Source organism: Prionailurus bengalensis, chromosome C2 (assembly GCF_016509475.1).
Source record: "Prionailurus bengalensis isolate Pbe53 chromosome C2, Fcat_Pben_1.1_paternal_pri, whole genome shotgun sequence".
NCBI classification, from domain to species: Eukaryota; Metazoa; Chordata; class Mammalia; order Carnivora; family Felidae; genus Prionailurus; species Prionailurus bengalensis.
Window position 1 is genome coordinate 100,219,562 of NC_057350.1, and position 15,555 is coordinate 100,235,116.

Below are 15,555 nucleotides of genomic sequence, written 5' to 3' on the forward strand. Positions count from 1 at the left end.
TTGCAGCATTACTTGTGCCCTACGTCTGTCTCACTCTTGAGAGGGCTATTGGATGGTCTACAGGAGACTAATCTCTTCAAATATTCTTTTGCAGGTAACAGCTGTTCTGGCAATGCAAAAAACAGCTGTGAAAAGCATGAACAATTGTCATCATGCTGGGGTAATGAGAGTTTACAGCAATGTTCTAGAGAGTTACCAGCTGCGTCTTTGGGTGTCGTAAGCTTCTCAAGTTTTCTGATATCTCTTCATCACCAGCCATTTTCTTATCATTTGATCTCATTTATAAGATGGGCTTTACTATGAATTCCTCTGAATTATAAGAGTTTTTAAAAATTGTCTTACATAGAATTGCAAAGAGGCAGAACAGGCTCTATTTTTCTGGCGTTTCTCCCTTCTTGGGATAAGATCTCTAAATATTATAATCAACGAGACATTTTCAAATGCAAAATGCTGAACAGGAGTTTGTCTCATGACATAAACACATATACACACACAAGAACTTTTTGTTTAGTATATGTTTCTCATAAACTCTCACACATTCAAAGGCAATATTAGACAGTGGTAACTTCTTGCACATCTTTCCACCCCACATTTACTTTTCACTCAATTTAGTTACTGGAAACTTTATCATCTTTTATGTACAAATTTACATATTTATATACACTTATGTTGCACTTGCAATAATTTGAACTAAAGGTTATCTATGTTTCTTTAATGCTTCTATTGTTTGAATTCTTTTCAATCCCCATAGAAATAAATATGTCATCATCTTGTATTCATTTCATGTTGACTGAGTCACAATACTATGTCCTGTATTAGGCATTTAGATTGTGTATGTCTTTCACTGTATTAGTAATCAACATAAATAACCATCACATAGCATGACTTCCCAAGGTGAGAGGCGTAAGTAGAGAGTCACATTGTGGTTCAATTACAGTCTCCTTTGGGGTCCTTTGCAGTAGTTACAGGTAAAGTACATTATAGTAATAAAACTTAATGACATAAGGAACAGATAATTTTTCAATAGAAAAGGACACTCTGTTCTTTGCAGCAAAAATATATATAGGTACAGTTTGGGGTACCCAAAGATATATAGGAATCAAGTAGCCATTTGGGTATCTCATTTTGATATTCCAGGAAAATTCTTCATTCAGTTCCTGATACTCAACATAATTTTCAGTCAAATTCTAGAGTATCAGTGCAGGATTAGATTGAAAATCTACGGGCAATGGAAGGAAGGAAGTAGGAGTGTGAGAGTTCTGTGATTTGTATGGCAAATTAATCACCATTAGTTGAATTTTTCTGTTGTAATAAGAAAGTATTCCAACTTGATGATTTTGAAGTTTGTCACTCAGTAACTTAGTGTGTGTGCACACCAGGAACTCAGAACATATGTCAGGTGAGAAAGGTAGACAAGTACAGTGTTTGACATCACAGAAGAAGCTTATTAAATAGATGCATACATTCAATAAAAACATCAATTGTCAGTATTTGTGCACAAGTAGAATCTTCTATTTGATAAGTGCATGTACAAATTTGATAGGTGTATCAAACATATAAAATTAAAATGATTTAAATGAATTTTCTGTATATTGTAGTTAGTGATTCAAGGTATAATTCATTTGTGTCTATGGTTGAAATTTAGTTTTTACATGCATTAATGTAATTGCAATATCAGTTTAGCTTTAGCACAAAATAGTAGAAATAATGAATTATTTGCATTATCAAACATCTATCAAAGTAAAGCATTTTCAACTTTTTATTAGAAGTATCATCATTCCCAGTTTACAGATGAGGCTATACTTTTATTAGCTTGTTATCACAGAATAATACTCAGAAGCCTGTGTTTATAAACCCTTAGCATTTTAAAAAGGAAAAAAAAATAATTCAAACAAGGAAGGTTTTCTCCCAGGCATTTGTCATTATATCCTTCCAGTTCTTATATCATTATCCTTCATCATTCACTGAAGAACATTATTTTACATGTTAAATTGAGTGATGCACTGAAATGACAAAGTTTTAATCTTCACTAAAATTTTAAAAGACGTACAGCTAGCTATATTTGGCTGGAGAAGTTGCCACTGATTCATTTATAGATTTTTTTTTCCCCAACTGCAGTAAAGTTGCAGCCTTTCTTACAAGCCTATCATACATTATAAAAGAACAGTGCTTCAATTAATTCAATTTCCAGTAGAAGGATCTGGAAATAAAATTACTTACTTGAGCAGGATGTGGTTTAGTCAGTTAAGGGAAAAATGACCTTTTAAAATTCAAAAATAAAAATATTCTTTCTATTTAAGATAAAAAGTCTAATGATGGCATGTATAGTAAAATGTTACATCCATTTAGAAGTCAACATATTAAGTGTCATAAACATGGAAATTGGAACGCACTGGTTCCAGTGGCAATGGTGCACTAGAAAGTAGACAAAATAAGTCATCTCCATATCCATAATTGACAAAGAAAAAAGAATACATTTCTCTATTCCTCTAATTTGAATACCATATACCTTCACCCCACAGGTACTCACAAATCCCATTCATGTATATAGTCTATCTTTTTTAAGCACTGAAGAAGAATTTTCACTTTCCAACTTAGGTGTAGGGCTTGCCTTCTACATATTTAAAACCAATTCAGAGAAATACGTTTTTATGTGAGTTTGTCATAACACAAAGAAGTATCACAGAGCTCAGGGAATGAGACACTAATGTCAGCCAGAGGAGGCTGGAAAAAACAAATCAGTGGACATAAACCTTTTATTGGCAGCTGATGGCCAAGTATGAGCATTAATATAAAGATCAAAAGGATAAAAACATTTCAGCATAGGCAATAATACAAAAAATGATTTTGAGTTCAGAATGAGCATGAGATATTAAGGGTAAATGGGGACTGTTGTCTGAGAGGTGAGGAACATGTACTTGAGAACAGCGGAAATTGACACAGGAGCATCCCAACTTTGAACTTAACAGATAAATCCATTATTTCCTTTGTGATGATTTAATACATTACAAAACAGCATGCACATCTTATCAGTTAAACACTATAAAAAGTTTTTGATGTCTGATTTGATTGCGTACTAAATAGTAAAGTGATGTGCCAAGAAAGGCAGCATCAATTTAGTTGAAAAAGCTCTAAATTATCTCCTAGAATCTTAGGTAGTATAGTGAATTTCTCCATTGCCAGTTCTAAGGAGCACACTTGTAACTGAGCTGCTTTATAAGAGGGAGAAAAGGGCTTTTTGTTTTTGTTTTGTTTTCTTTTCCAGTACATGAAGCATAATGATCCCTTCCAATAGAAGACAGAAGAATGTGTTATGGAAAGTTGACTGACATGATGATGAGGCTTAGGTAAATGTACCATTAACAACAGAAATATAAGCAGGAGAAAAAAAATCTCATGGTGAAAAAGGTATTTTCCTCCTTATTTTTCTTACTTTCTAAATGCTTTTAATGTGTTATAATTTCTTTATCAACCATTCCTACATATAATGGATTTGAAAATAACAAATATGAATGATATAACATATATTTAATTATAAGCTAAAATTGTGATGGGAAGAATTTTAATCCAACTTAAAATTATGGAGGGTTAAGCCCTCCATTTTACAGAAAAATAATATAAATAATATATAAAATATATATGATCATATAAATATAATAGAATGTTTTACATATGATATACTCATATATAAGAATATAATTGAGCAATTATTTTATGTTATTATATAAAATAAAATGTACTGTATAATTGTTAGATAGTATATTTCTAGGTGAGGGTAAAACTATTTTCCAAAAATTATCATAATTAAATTTGAAGGGACTCATTTCTTAGTTTAACAAATGAACATTAGCCTCTTTAAAAACAATGAATTCTGATCATCATTTAACCTGACTTTAAGCCATGCTCCACATTATAAGAAATTTTAAGGCTTGAAAAACTGCAAAATATTTATTTCATGTGAAATATGTTATATTGTGTCAACTGTTACTAAAAAATAATTACTATCAGAAATTCTTATTCTAAATTTTAAATTATCTACCTTCTGAAAGTAAAGCATATATTGAACCACAGACAGAAATATATTGCCAAATCTATTCTTTAATAAATTATGCTTTATTGGCATGCACCCATCTTTTATATTTATAATCAGTCTACTGAAACATTGAGAAAGTTATTTTTAATGTTCTTTGAAGTTGTTATTTACTGTATAAAATTACTCAGGCTTCCTCACACAATGCCAAAGAACTACATTAACTTGGAGGAAAAGTTTCCAAAACAATTTTATTATTGTTTGGATATTGGAAGTCTTTTTTTTGTTTTTTTTCCCCTTCAGAAGATTGCAAAGGCACTAGAATTTTAAAAATTCTATGAGGATTGCATGAAAAATCTAGTGTCCAAAGGAAATTGAAAAGCTCCACTCAAGTACAAAGATAAATGTTTCATTAATAGATATTATGCCACCTTTGAGTAAACAAAATTAAAATTTTGGAGAAAATAGGACACGAGAGCCATTATTTACAAATAGTAGGAAATGGTTTCAAAGACCCAGAAATGAATAATCACATTTACAGTAAATTAGAGTTATTCAATAAAAATAAAATTCATAGGTTGAGGGATATATAACTTAAGCAAAGAATTGTATTTATAGGTAGATGGGAAATGTAATGATATTGTCTGTGAAATGGTTTTACAGAATTCTATTTTGCTAAAAGAAAAATAATATTCAGTAATCAAATGTGCTTTATTTTAGTTATGATGACTTTTTCTCTGCAATGAAATCACAGAAATTTGGAATTCTTTCTCATAATAATGATATATTTATTGATTTATTGCTTTTTAAATGAAATTAGTTCCCAACATTTCTTCACATTTAAAAAGAAACAATGAAATTTGAGTGGAATTATTTTTATATCTACTTTGATATTGAAAATCTATCTACAAAGCATAAGAGACTCTTAAAAACTGAGAACTGAGGGTTGATAGGGGGTGGGAGGGAGGGGAGGGTGGGTGATGGGTATTGAGGAGGGCACCTTTTGGGATGAGCACTGGGTGTTGTATGGAAACCAATTTGACAATAAATTTCATATATTGAAAAAAAAGAAAATATATCTAGAAAATATGTTTAAAGTAAAGCTTATTGCATAAATTTGTTTTCCTGTTATTTTTAGGAAAGCTCAGTTTGTTTTACTTACAATGTATTACATACTGTCTTTTCTTTTTAAATTCTGCTTAAGCTACTCAAATTTACTAAACACACAAAGAAGCAGGTTTATCTTATCTGGTCATCTTTCTGAACTCTCTAACCCTAATTTTTGACATAGATCCTGTAAGATAGTTAAGGCTGATCATATGCCCATTCACTTACAGTAAGTTTTTTCAATCTTAAATCTTCTCATCTGTTTTACCTAGAACATTGGGTGTAATACTGAATAGAAGGAGGGATGGCTGGAAAACTTACACTTCTTTTTAATAAGGAAAGTTTCTAAATTGATTCTTTTTATTTTTATTATTTTGAGAGAGAGAGAGAGAGAGAGAGAGAGAAGAGGAGGGACAAAGAGAGAGAGAGGGAGAGACAGAGAATCCCAAGCAGGCTCCACACTGTCAGCACAGAGCTTATCACAGGGCTTATCTCATGAGCCTTGAGATCATGATCTGAGCCAAAATCAAGAGTCATACGCTTTACTGACTGAGCCACCCAGGCACCCCTAAATTGATTCTTTTTTTTTTTTTTTTTTTTTTCTGAAATTTATTGACAAATTGGTTTCCATACAACACCCAGTGCTCATCCCAAAAGGTGCCCTCCTCAATACCCATCACCCACCCTCTCCTCCCTCCCACCCCCCATCAACCCTCAGTTTGTTCTCAGTTTTTAACAGTCTCTTATGCTTTGGCTCTCTCCCATTCTAACCTCTTTTTTTTTTTTTTTTCCTTCCTCTCCCCCATGGGTTCCTGTTAAGTTTCTCAGGATCCACATAAGAGTGAGACCATATGGTATCTGTCTTTCTCTGTATGGCTTATTTCACTTAGCATCACACTCTCCAGTTCCATCCACGTTGCTACAAAAGGCCATATTTCATTTTTTCTCATTGCCACGTAATATTCCATTGTGTATATAAACCACAATTTCTTTATCCATTCATCAGTTGATGGACATTTAGGCTCTTTCCATAATTTGGCTATTGTTGAGAGTGCTGCTATGAACATTGGGGTACAAGTGGCCCTATGCATCAGTGCTCCTGTATCCCTTGGATAAATTCCTAGCAGTGCTATTGCTGGGTCATAGGGTAGGTCTATTTTTAATTTTCTGAGGAACCTCCACACTGCTTTCCAGAGCGGCTGCACCAATTTGCATTCCCACCAACAGTGCAAGAGGGTTCCCGTTTCTCCACATCCTCTCCAGCATCTATAGTCTCCTGATTTGTTCATTTTGGCCACTCTGACTGGCGTGAGGTGATACCTGAGTGTGGTTTTGATTTGTATTTCCCTGATAAGGAGCGACGCTGAACATCTTTTCATGTGCCTGTTGGCCATCCGGATGTCTTCTTTAGAGAAGTGTCTATTCATGTTTTCTGCCCATTTCTTCACTGGGTTATTTGTTTTTCGGGTGTGGAGTTTGGTGAGCTCTTTATAGATTTTGGATACTAGCCCTTTGTCCGATATGTCATTTGCGAATATCTTTTCCCATTCCGTTGGTTGCCTTTTAGTTTTGTTGGTTGTTTCCTTTGCTGTGCAGAAGCTTTTTATCTTCATAAGGTCCCAGTAATTCACTTTTGCTTTTAATTCCCTTGCCTTTGGGGATGTGTCGAGTAAGAGATTGCTACGGCTGAGGTCAGAGAGGTCTTTTCCTGCTTTCTCCTCTAAGGTTTTGATGGTTTCCTGTCTCACATTCAGGTCCTTTATCCATTTTGAGTTTATTTTTGTGAATGGTGTGAGAAAGTGGTCTAGTTTCAACCTTCTGCATGTTGCTGTCCAGTTCTCCCAGCACCATTTGTTAAAGAGGCTGTCTTTTTTCCATTGGATGTTCTTTCCTGCTTTGTCAAAGATGAGTTGGCCATACGTTTGTGGGTCTAGTTCTGGGGTTTCTATTCTATTCCATTGGTCTATGTGTCTGTTTTGGTGCCAATACCATGCTGTCTTGATGATGACAGCTTTGTAGTAGAGGCTAAAGTCTGGGATTGTGATGCCTCCTGCTTTGGTCTTCTTCTTCAAAATTCCTTTGGCTATTCGGGGCCTTTTGTGGTTCCATATGAATTTTAGGATTGCTTGTTCTAGTTTCGAGAAGAATGCTGGTGCAATTTTGATTGGGATTGCATTGAATGTGTAGATAGCTTTGGGTAGTATTGACATTTTGACAATATTTATTTTTCCAATCCATGAGCAGGGAATGTCTTTCCATTTCTTTAAATCTTCTTCAATTTCCTTCAGAAGCTTTCTATAGTTTTCAGCATACAGATCCTTTACATCTTTGGTTAGATTTATTCCTAGGTATTTTATGCTTCTTGGTGCAATTGTGAATGGGATCAGTTTCTTTATTTGTCTTTCTGTTGCTTCATTGTTAGTGTATAAGAATGCAACTGATTTCTGTACATTGATTTTGTATCCTGCAACTTTGCTGAATTCCTGTATCAGTTCTAGCAGACTTTTGGTGGAGTCTATCGGATTTTCCATGTATAATATCATGTCATCTGCAAAAAGCGAAAGCTTGACTTCATCTTTGCCAATTTTGATGCCTTTGATTTCCTTTTGTTGTCTGATTGCTGATGCTAGAACTTCCAGCACTATGTTAAACAGCAGCGGTGAGAGTGGGCATCCTTGTCGTGTTCCTGATCTCAGGGAAAAAGCTTTCAGTTTTTCCCCGTTGAGGATGATGTTAGCTGTGGGCTTTTCATAAATGGCTTTTATGATCTTTAAGTATGTTCCTTCTATCCCGACTTTCTCAAGGGTTTTTATTAAGAAAGGGTGCTGGATTTTGTCGAAGGCCTTTTCTGCATCGATTGACAGGATCATATGGTTCTTCTCTCTTTTTTTGTTAATGTGATGTATCACGTTGATTGATTTGCGAATGTTGAACCAGCCCTGCATCCCAGGAATGAATCCCACTTGATCATGGTGAATAATTCTTTTTATATGCCGTTGAATTCGATTTGCTAGTATCTTATTGAGAATTTTTGCATCCATATTCATCAGGGATATTGGCCTGTAGTTCTCTTTTTTTACTGGGTCTCTGTCTGGTTTAGGAATCAAAGTAATACTGGCTTCATAGAATGAGTCTGGAAGTTTTCCTTCCCTTTCTATTTCTTGGAATAGCTTGAGAAGGATAGGTATTATCTCTGCTTTAAACGTCTGGTAGAACTCCCCTGGGAAGCCATCTGGTCCTGGACTCTTATTTGTTGGGAGATTTTTGATAACCGATTCAATTTCTTCGCTGGTTATGGGTCTGTTCAAGCTTTCTATTTCCTCCTGATTGAGTTTTGGAAGCGTGTGGGTGTTCAGGAATTCGTCCATTTCTTCCAGGTTGTCCAATTTGTTGGCATATAAGTTTTCATAGTATTCCCTGATAATTGTTTGTATCTCTGAGGGATTGGTTGTAATAATTCCATTTTCATTCATGATTTTATCTATTTGGGTCATCTCCCTTTTCTTTTTGAGAAGCCTGGCTAGAGGTTTGTCAATTTTGTTTATTTTTTCAAAAAACCAACTCTTGGTTTCGTTGATCTGCTCTACAGTTTTTTTAGTTTCTATATTGTTTATTTCTGCTCTGATCTTTATTATTTCTCTTCTTCTGCTGGGCTTAGGCTGCCTTTGCTGTTCTGCTTCTAGTTCCTTTAGGTGTGCTGTTAGATTTTGTATTTGGGATTTTTCTTGTTTCTTGAGATAGGCCTGGATTGCAATGTATTTTCCTCTCAGGACTGCCTTTGCTGCGTCCCAAAGCGTTTGGATTGTTGTATTTTCATTTTCGTTTGTTTCCATATATTTTTTAATTTCTTCTCTAATTGCCTGGTTGACCCACTCATTCGTTAGTAGGGTGTTCTTTAACCTCCATGCTTTTGGAGGTTTTCCAGACTTTTTCCTGTGGTTGATTTCAAGCTTCATGGCATTGTGGTCTGAAAGTAAGCATGGTATAATTTCAATTCTTGTAAACTTATGAAGGGCTGTTTTGTGACCCAGTATATGATCTATCTTGGAGAATGTTCCATGTGCACTCGAGAAGAAAGTATATTCTGTTGCTTTGGGATGCAGAGTTCTAAATATATCTGTCAAGTCCATCTCATCCAATGTCTCATTCAGGGCCCTTGTTTCTTTATTGACCGTGTGTCTAGATGATCTATCCATTTCTGTAAGTGGTGTATTAAAGTCCCCTGCAATTACCACATTCTTATCAATAAGGTTGCTTATGTTTATGAGTAATTGTTTTATATATTTGGGGGCTCCGGTATTCGGTGCATAGACATTTATAATTGTTAGCTCTTCCTGATGGATAGACCCTGTAACTATTATATAATGTCCTTCTTCATCTCTTGTTACAGCCTTTAATTTAAAGTCTAGTTTGTCTGATATAAGTATGGCTACTCCAGCTTTCTTTTGGCTTCCAGTCGCATGATAAATAGTTCTCCATCCCCTCACTCTCAATCTAAAGGTGTCCTCAGGTCTAAAATGAGTCTCTTGTAGACAGCAAATAGATGGGTCTTGTTTTTTTATCCATTCTGATACCCTATGTCTTTTGGTTGGCGCATTTAATCCATTTACATTCAGTGTTATTATAGAAAGATACGGGTTTAGAGTCATTGTGATGTCTGTATGTTTTATGCTTATAGTGATGTCTCTGGGACTTTGTCTCACAGGGTCCCCCTTAGGATCTCTTGTAGGGCTGGTTTAGTGGTGACAAATTCCTTCAGTTTTTGTTTGTTTGGGAAGACCTTTATCTCTCCTTCTATTCTAAATGACAGACTTGCTGGATAAAGGATTCTTGGCTGCATATTTTTTCTGTCTAGCACCCTGAAAATCTCTTGCCAATTCTTTCTGGCCTGCCAAGTTTCAAAAGAGAGATCAGTCACGAGTCTTATAGGTCTCCCTTTATATGTGAGGGCACGTTTACCCCTTGCTGCTTTCAGAATTTTCTCTTTATCCTTGTATTTTGCCAGTTTCACTATGATATGTCGTGCAGAAGATCGATTCAAGTTACGTCTGAAGGGAGTTCTCTGTGCCTCTTGGATTTCAATGCCTTTTTCCTTCCCCAGTTCAGGGAAGTTCTCAGCTATGATTTCTTCAAGTACCCCTTCAGCACCTTTCCCTCTCTCTTCCTCCTCTGGGATACCAATTATGCGTATATTATTTCTTTTTAGTGTATCACTTAATTCTCTAATTTTCCCCTCATACTCCTGGATTTTTTTATCTCTCTTTTTCTCAGCTTCCTCTTTTTCCATAACTTTATCTTCTAGTTCACCTATTCTCTCCTCTGCCTCTTCAAGCCGAGCTGTGGTGGTTTCCATTTTGTTATGCATTTCGTTTAAAGCGTTTTTCAGCTCCTCGTGACTGTTCCTTAGTCCCTTGATCTCTGTAGCAAGAGATTCTCTGCTGTCCTGTATACTGTTTTCAAGCCCAGCGATTAATTTTATGACTATTATTCTAAATTCACTTTCTGTTATATTATTTAAATCCTTTTTGATCAGCTCATTAGCTGTTGTTATTTCCTGGAGATTCTTCTGAGGGGAATTCTTCCGCTTGGTCATTTTGGATAGTCCCTGGCGTGGTGAGGACCTGCAGGGCACTTCCCCTGTGCTGTGGTGTATACCTGGAGTTGGTGGGCGGGGCCGCAGTCAGACCTGATGTCTGCCCCCAGCCCACCGCTGGGGCCACAGTCAGACTGGTGTGTGCCTTCTCTTCCCCTCTCCTAGGGGCGGGATTCACTGTGGGGTGGTGTGGCTCGTCTGGGCTACTTGCACCCTGCCAGGCTTGTGATGCTGGGGATCTGGCGTATTAGCTGGGGTGGGTAGGCAAGGTGCTCGGGGGCAGGAGGGGCAGGCTTAGATCGCTTCTCCTTAGGTGATCCACTTCAGGAGGGGCCCTGTGGCAGCGGGAGGGAGTCAGATCCGCTGCCGGAGGTTTGGCTCCGCAGAAGCGCAGAGTTGGGTGTTTGCGCGGAGCGAGCAAGTTCCCTGGCAGGAACCGGTTCCCTTTGGGATTTCGGCTGGGGGATGGGCGGGGGAAATGGCGCTGGCGAGCGCCTTTGTTCCCCACCAAACTGAGCTCTGTTGTCAGGGGGCTCAGCAGCTCTCCCTCCCTTTGTCCTCCAGCCTTCCCGCTTTCCGAGCAGAGCTGTTAATTTCTGACCTCCCAGACGCTAAGTCGCGCTTGCTGTCGGAACACAGTCCGTCAGGCCCCTCCGCTTTTGCAAGCCCGACTCGGGGGCTCTGCTTGGCCGGCGAGCCGCCCCTCCGCCCCGGCTCCCTCCCGCCAGTCCGTGGAGCGCGCACCGCCTCGCCGCCCTTCCTACCCTCTTCCATGGGCCTCTCGTCTGCGTTTGGCTCCGGCGACTCTGTTCTGCTAATCCTCTGGCGGTTTTCTGGGTTAGTTAGGCAGGTGTAGGTGGAATCTAAGTGATCAGCAGGACGTGCGGTGAGCCCAGCGTCCTCCTAAGCCGCCATCTTGCCCCGAAATTGATTCTTAATATTAGCAAATATCAGATTAACTTCTATGATTATCTTATTTATTTTCTTAGATGGCTTCTGTGACTCAGAATAAAACAAGTTCCATGTAATGAATTTTGACTGGTGAATATTTAAAAACCTACTTCCCTCTTCACATTTATCTTTTTGCCATTTATCAGTAGAATGTCCTACATTCTGGATGTGATTGATTACCAGGTCATGGCATTGGTTCATGTATGCCTTTATCCTCTATATTGCTGGTAAATTGGTATTTGGATCTAGAAATTCTATCAGATTCATTTTGGTGTTTGGAAAAAATAATTTATAGGCAATGCAGTGTATTATCTATTGTGATGTATAAGAAAGTATATGTGGTATCTGGTTACTTTTTTGTGTGTGTGATGTTGAGATTGATCAGTGAGTTCACACATTATTTGCTCTATCTACCCATTCTGAAGTTTTCCATAAACCTTCTCTATAATGATTTTTGCAGCAAATGATAATTACTGTCTAAATACATCATTTCCAAAGGACTGCAAAATGACAATGCTCAGGATTTATCACTTATTTTGTTTTCATTAGCTGGATTTTTTTTTTCTATATAGAAGCACTTCCCCACATCAATTATTTGGTTACTATGAAGTACAATTCATACAAAGAAGATATAAATGTTGGGTTTTACTCCTTTATTCCCCCTCAGTGTTTAGACAGAATGGATGCAGCCCTAGCCATGCTTAATAGTGACCAATTGGATTATTTTGTTAGTATCATTATGAATGCATGAATTTTTGCAGCATTGTGTTTTTATTCATTGCAGTATACTAAGTATTATAAAATATGTTGTAAAGCCTATTTGATTTTTTTGACAGATATTTGTTGACAGATATTTGTTGAAAACTCATGATGATTTAGTAAAATATTAGATTTTTTTCTACTAATTTAAAAATATTTATTATTCTAGTAATACTAAATTTCTATTTGTGAAATGATATTTTTCTCAGCTTGGCATTTATCTTTCAATCTACTTATAATCCATGTTTTGATGTTTGGCTTTTTTTTATGTGACATTCAAATTACACTTAATTTTTTTTCTTTCCCAAATCTATGCTTTTGTTGTTGACTTTAGCATTTTTTTTCTTTTTCTGTCTAAATAACTTAATTTTATTTTATTTTAAAAGTTTATTTTTTTAATTCCAGTATAATTAACATAACATACATTATTATATTAGTTTCAGGTGGACAATATAATGACTCAATAATTGTATATATTACTTAGTGTTTGTCTTCATAAGTGCATTCTTAATTCTCTTCACTTATTTCGCCCATCCCCTACTCACCTCCTCTCTGATAACCATCAGTTTGTGTGGTATAGTTTTGTTTTATTGTTTGACTCTTTTTCCTTTAATTGTGTTGTCTCTTAAATTCCATATATGAGTGAAATCATATGGTATATGCCCTTTCCTGGAAGTTATTTCACTTAGCATAATACACTCTAGATTTCATTTATATATGCTATTCTTTATCCATTCATCTATTGATGGACACTTGGGTTGCTTCCATAGTTTGGCTAATGTAAATAATGCTGCAATAAATATAGGGGTGCATATATCTTTTTGAATTAGTGTTTTTGTATTCTTTGGGTAAATGCCCAGTAGTGGAATTACTGGATCATATGGTAGTTCTATTTTTAATATTTTTAGGAGCCTCCATACTGTTTTTCACAGTGGCTGCACCAGTTTGTATTACCACCAACAGTGCACAACAACTACTTTTTCTCCACATTCTTGCCAACTCTTGTTGTTTCTTGTGTTTTTTATTTTAGCCATTCTGACAGTTGTGAAATGATGTCTCATGGTGGTCTTGATTTGCATTTCTCTGATGATTAGTGATGTTGAGCCTCTTTTTATGTCTGTTGGCCATCTCTATGTCTTCTTTGGAAAACATCTATTAAGGTCTTCTGCCCAATTTTTGACTGCGTTAGTTTTTTTGTTTTATGTTTTTGTTTGGTGTTGAGTTATATAAGTTTTTTATATTTTTTGGACACAAACCCTTTATATGATATGTCATTTGCAAATATCTTCTCTCATTCAATAGGCTGCCTTTTAGTTTTGTGGATTATTTCCTTTGCTGTGCAGAAGCATTTTATTTTGATGTATTCCCAATAATTGACTTTCCCTTGCCTCAGGAGCCATATATAGGAAAATGTTGCTACAGCCAATGTTAAGGAAATTACTACTCGCACTCTCTTATAAGATTTTCATAGTACCAGGTCTCACATTTAGGTCTTTAACCCATTTTTAGTTTATTTTGTGTATGGTGTAAGAAAGTGGTCTGGTTTCATTCTTTTACATGTAGTTGTCCAGTTTTCCCAACACCACTTGTTGAAGAGACTGTTTTTTTCCCATGGCATAGTTTTGCCTTCTTTGTCAAAGATAAATTAAGCATATACTTGTGGGTTTACTTCTGGACTCTATATTTTGTTCTATTGATCTATGTGTCTGTATTTGTGTCATTACCATACTGTTTTGATTACTACAGCTTTGTGGTATACCTTGAAATCTGGGGTTGTGATACCTTCAGTTTTGTTCTTCTTTTTCAAGATTGCTTTGGCTATTTGCAGTCTTTTGTGTTTCCATACAAATTGAAGGATTTTTTATTCCAGTTATTTGATAAATTTTGTTTGTATTTTGATAAGGATTGCATTAAATCTGTAGGTTGCTTTGGGTAGTATGGACATTTTAACAATATTTGTTCTCCCAGTCCATGAGCATGGAATATCTTTCCATTTGTTTGTGTCATCTTCAATTTCTTTCATTAATGTTTTATAGTTTTCAGAATACAGGGGTCTTAGTTAAGTTTATTCCCTCCTTGGTTAAATTTATTCCTAGGTATTTTATTATTTTTGGTGTAATTGTAAATGGGACCATTTTCCTATTTTTCTTTCTGTTTCTTCATTATTGTTGCATAGAAATGCAATAGTTTTCTGTATGTTGATTTTATATCCTACAAGTTTACGGAATTCATGTATCGGTTTAGTAATTTTTTTGGTAGAGTCTTTCAGGTTTCCTGTAAATAGTATCCTGTCATCTGCAGATTGTAAAACAAAAATTCTTCCTTACCATTTTGGATGACTTTTATTTATTTTTTCTTGTCTGATTGCTGTGGCTAGGACTTCCAGTTCTATGTTGAATAAAAATGGTGAGAACACTTGCACTTGTGCCTGACAGCACTCCTTGCCTTGTGCCTGACCTTAGAGGAAAATCTCTCACGTAGTATGATGTTAGCTGTGTGGCTATCATATATGGTCTTTATTATGTTGAGGTATGTTCCTTCTAAACTTACTTCATTGAAGATTTTTGTTATGAATGGATGTATTTTGTCAAATGCTTTTCCTGCATCTATTGAAATGATTATGTGTTTTCTTATTCTTTCTCTCTTTGAAGTTACATATCACATGGATTGATTTGCAAATATTGAACCACCCTTGCATCCCAGCAATAATCTCATTTTATTGTGGTGAATGATTTTTTTTAATGTTAGTTAGATTTGACGTGCTACTATTTTGTTGAGATTGTTGGCTTTAACATTCTTAAATTATTTTTAGAGACGTGATGTTCTGCTTTATGGAACTTGAATTTCTTAGTGGACTTCATGTGAATATCCTTCTTAGTTTGAAATTGTGTATTCTGAGTTATAATTTTCTATGTATGGTTGTTACATAATACTTGATCATTTTATATCATGTATATAAATTTTATGTCATTTATACATTATACCATTTATAATTACCTTTTTGTTGTTCAACCAATTTGCTGAATATTGCTATACTATTTTATCTGGTTAACCCATCCCTTCATTTAAAAAATATTTATATATTTTTATTTAAATTTTTATATTTTTTACTATT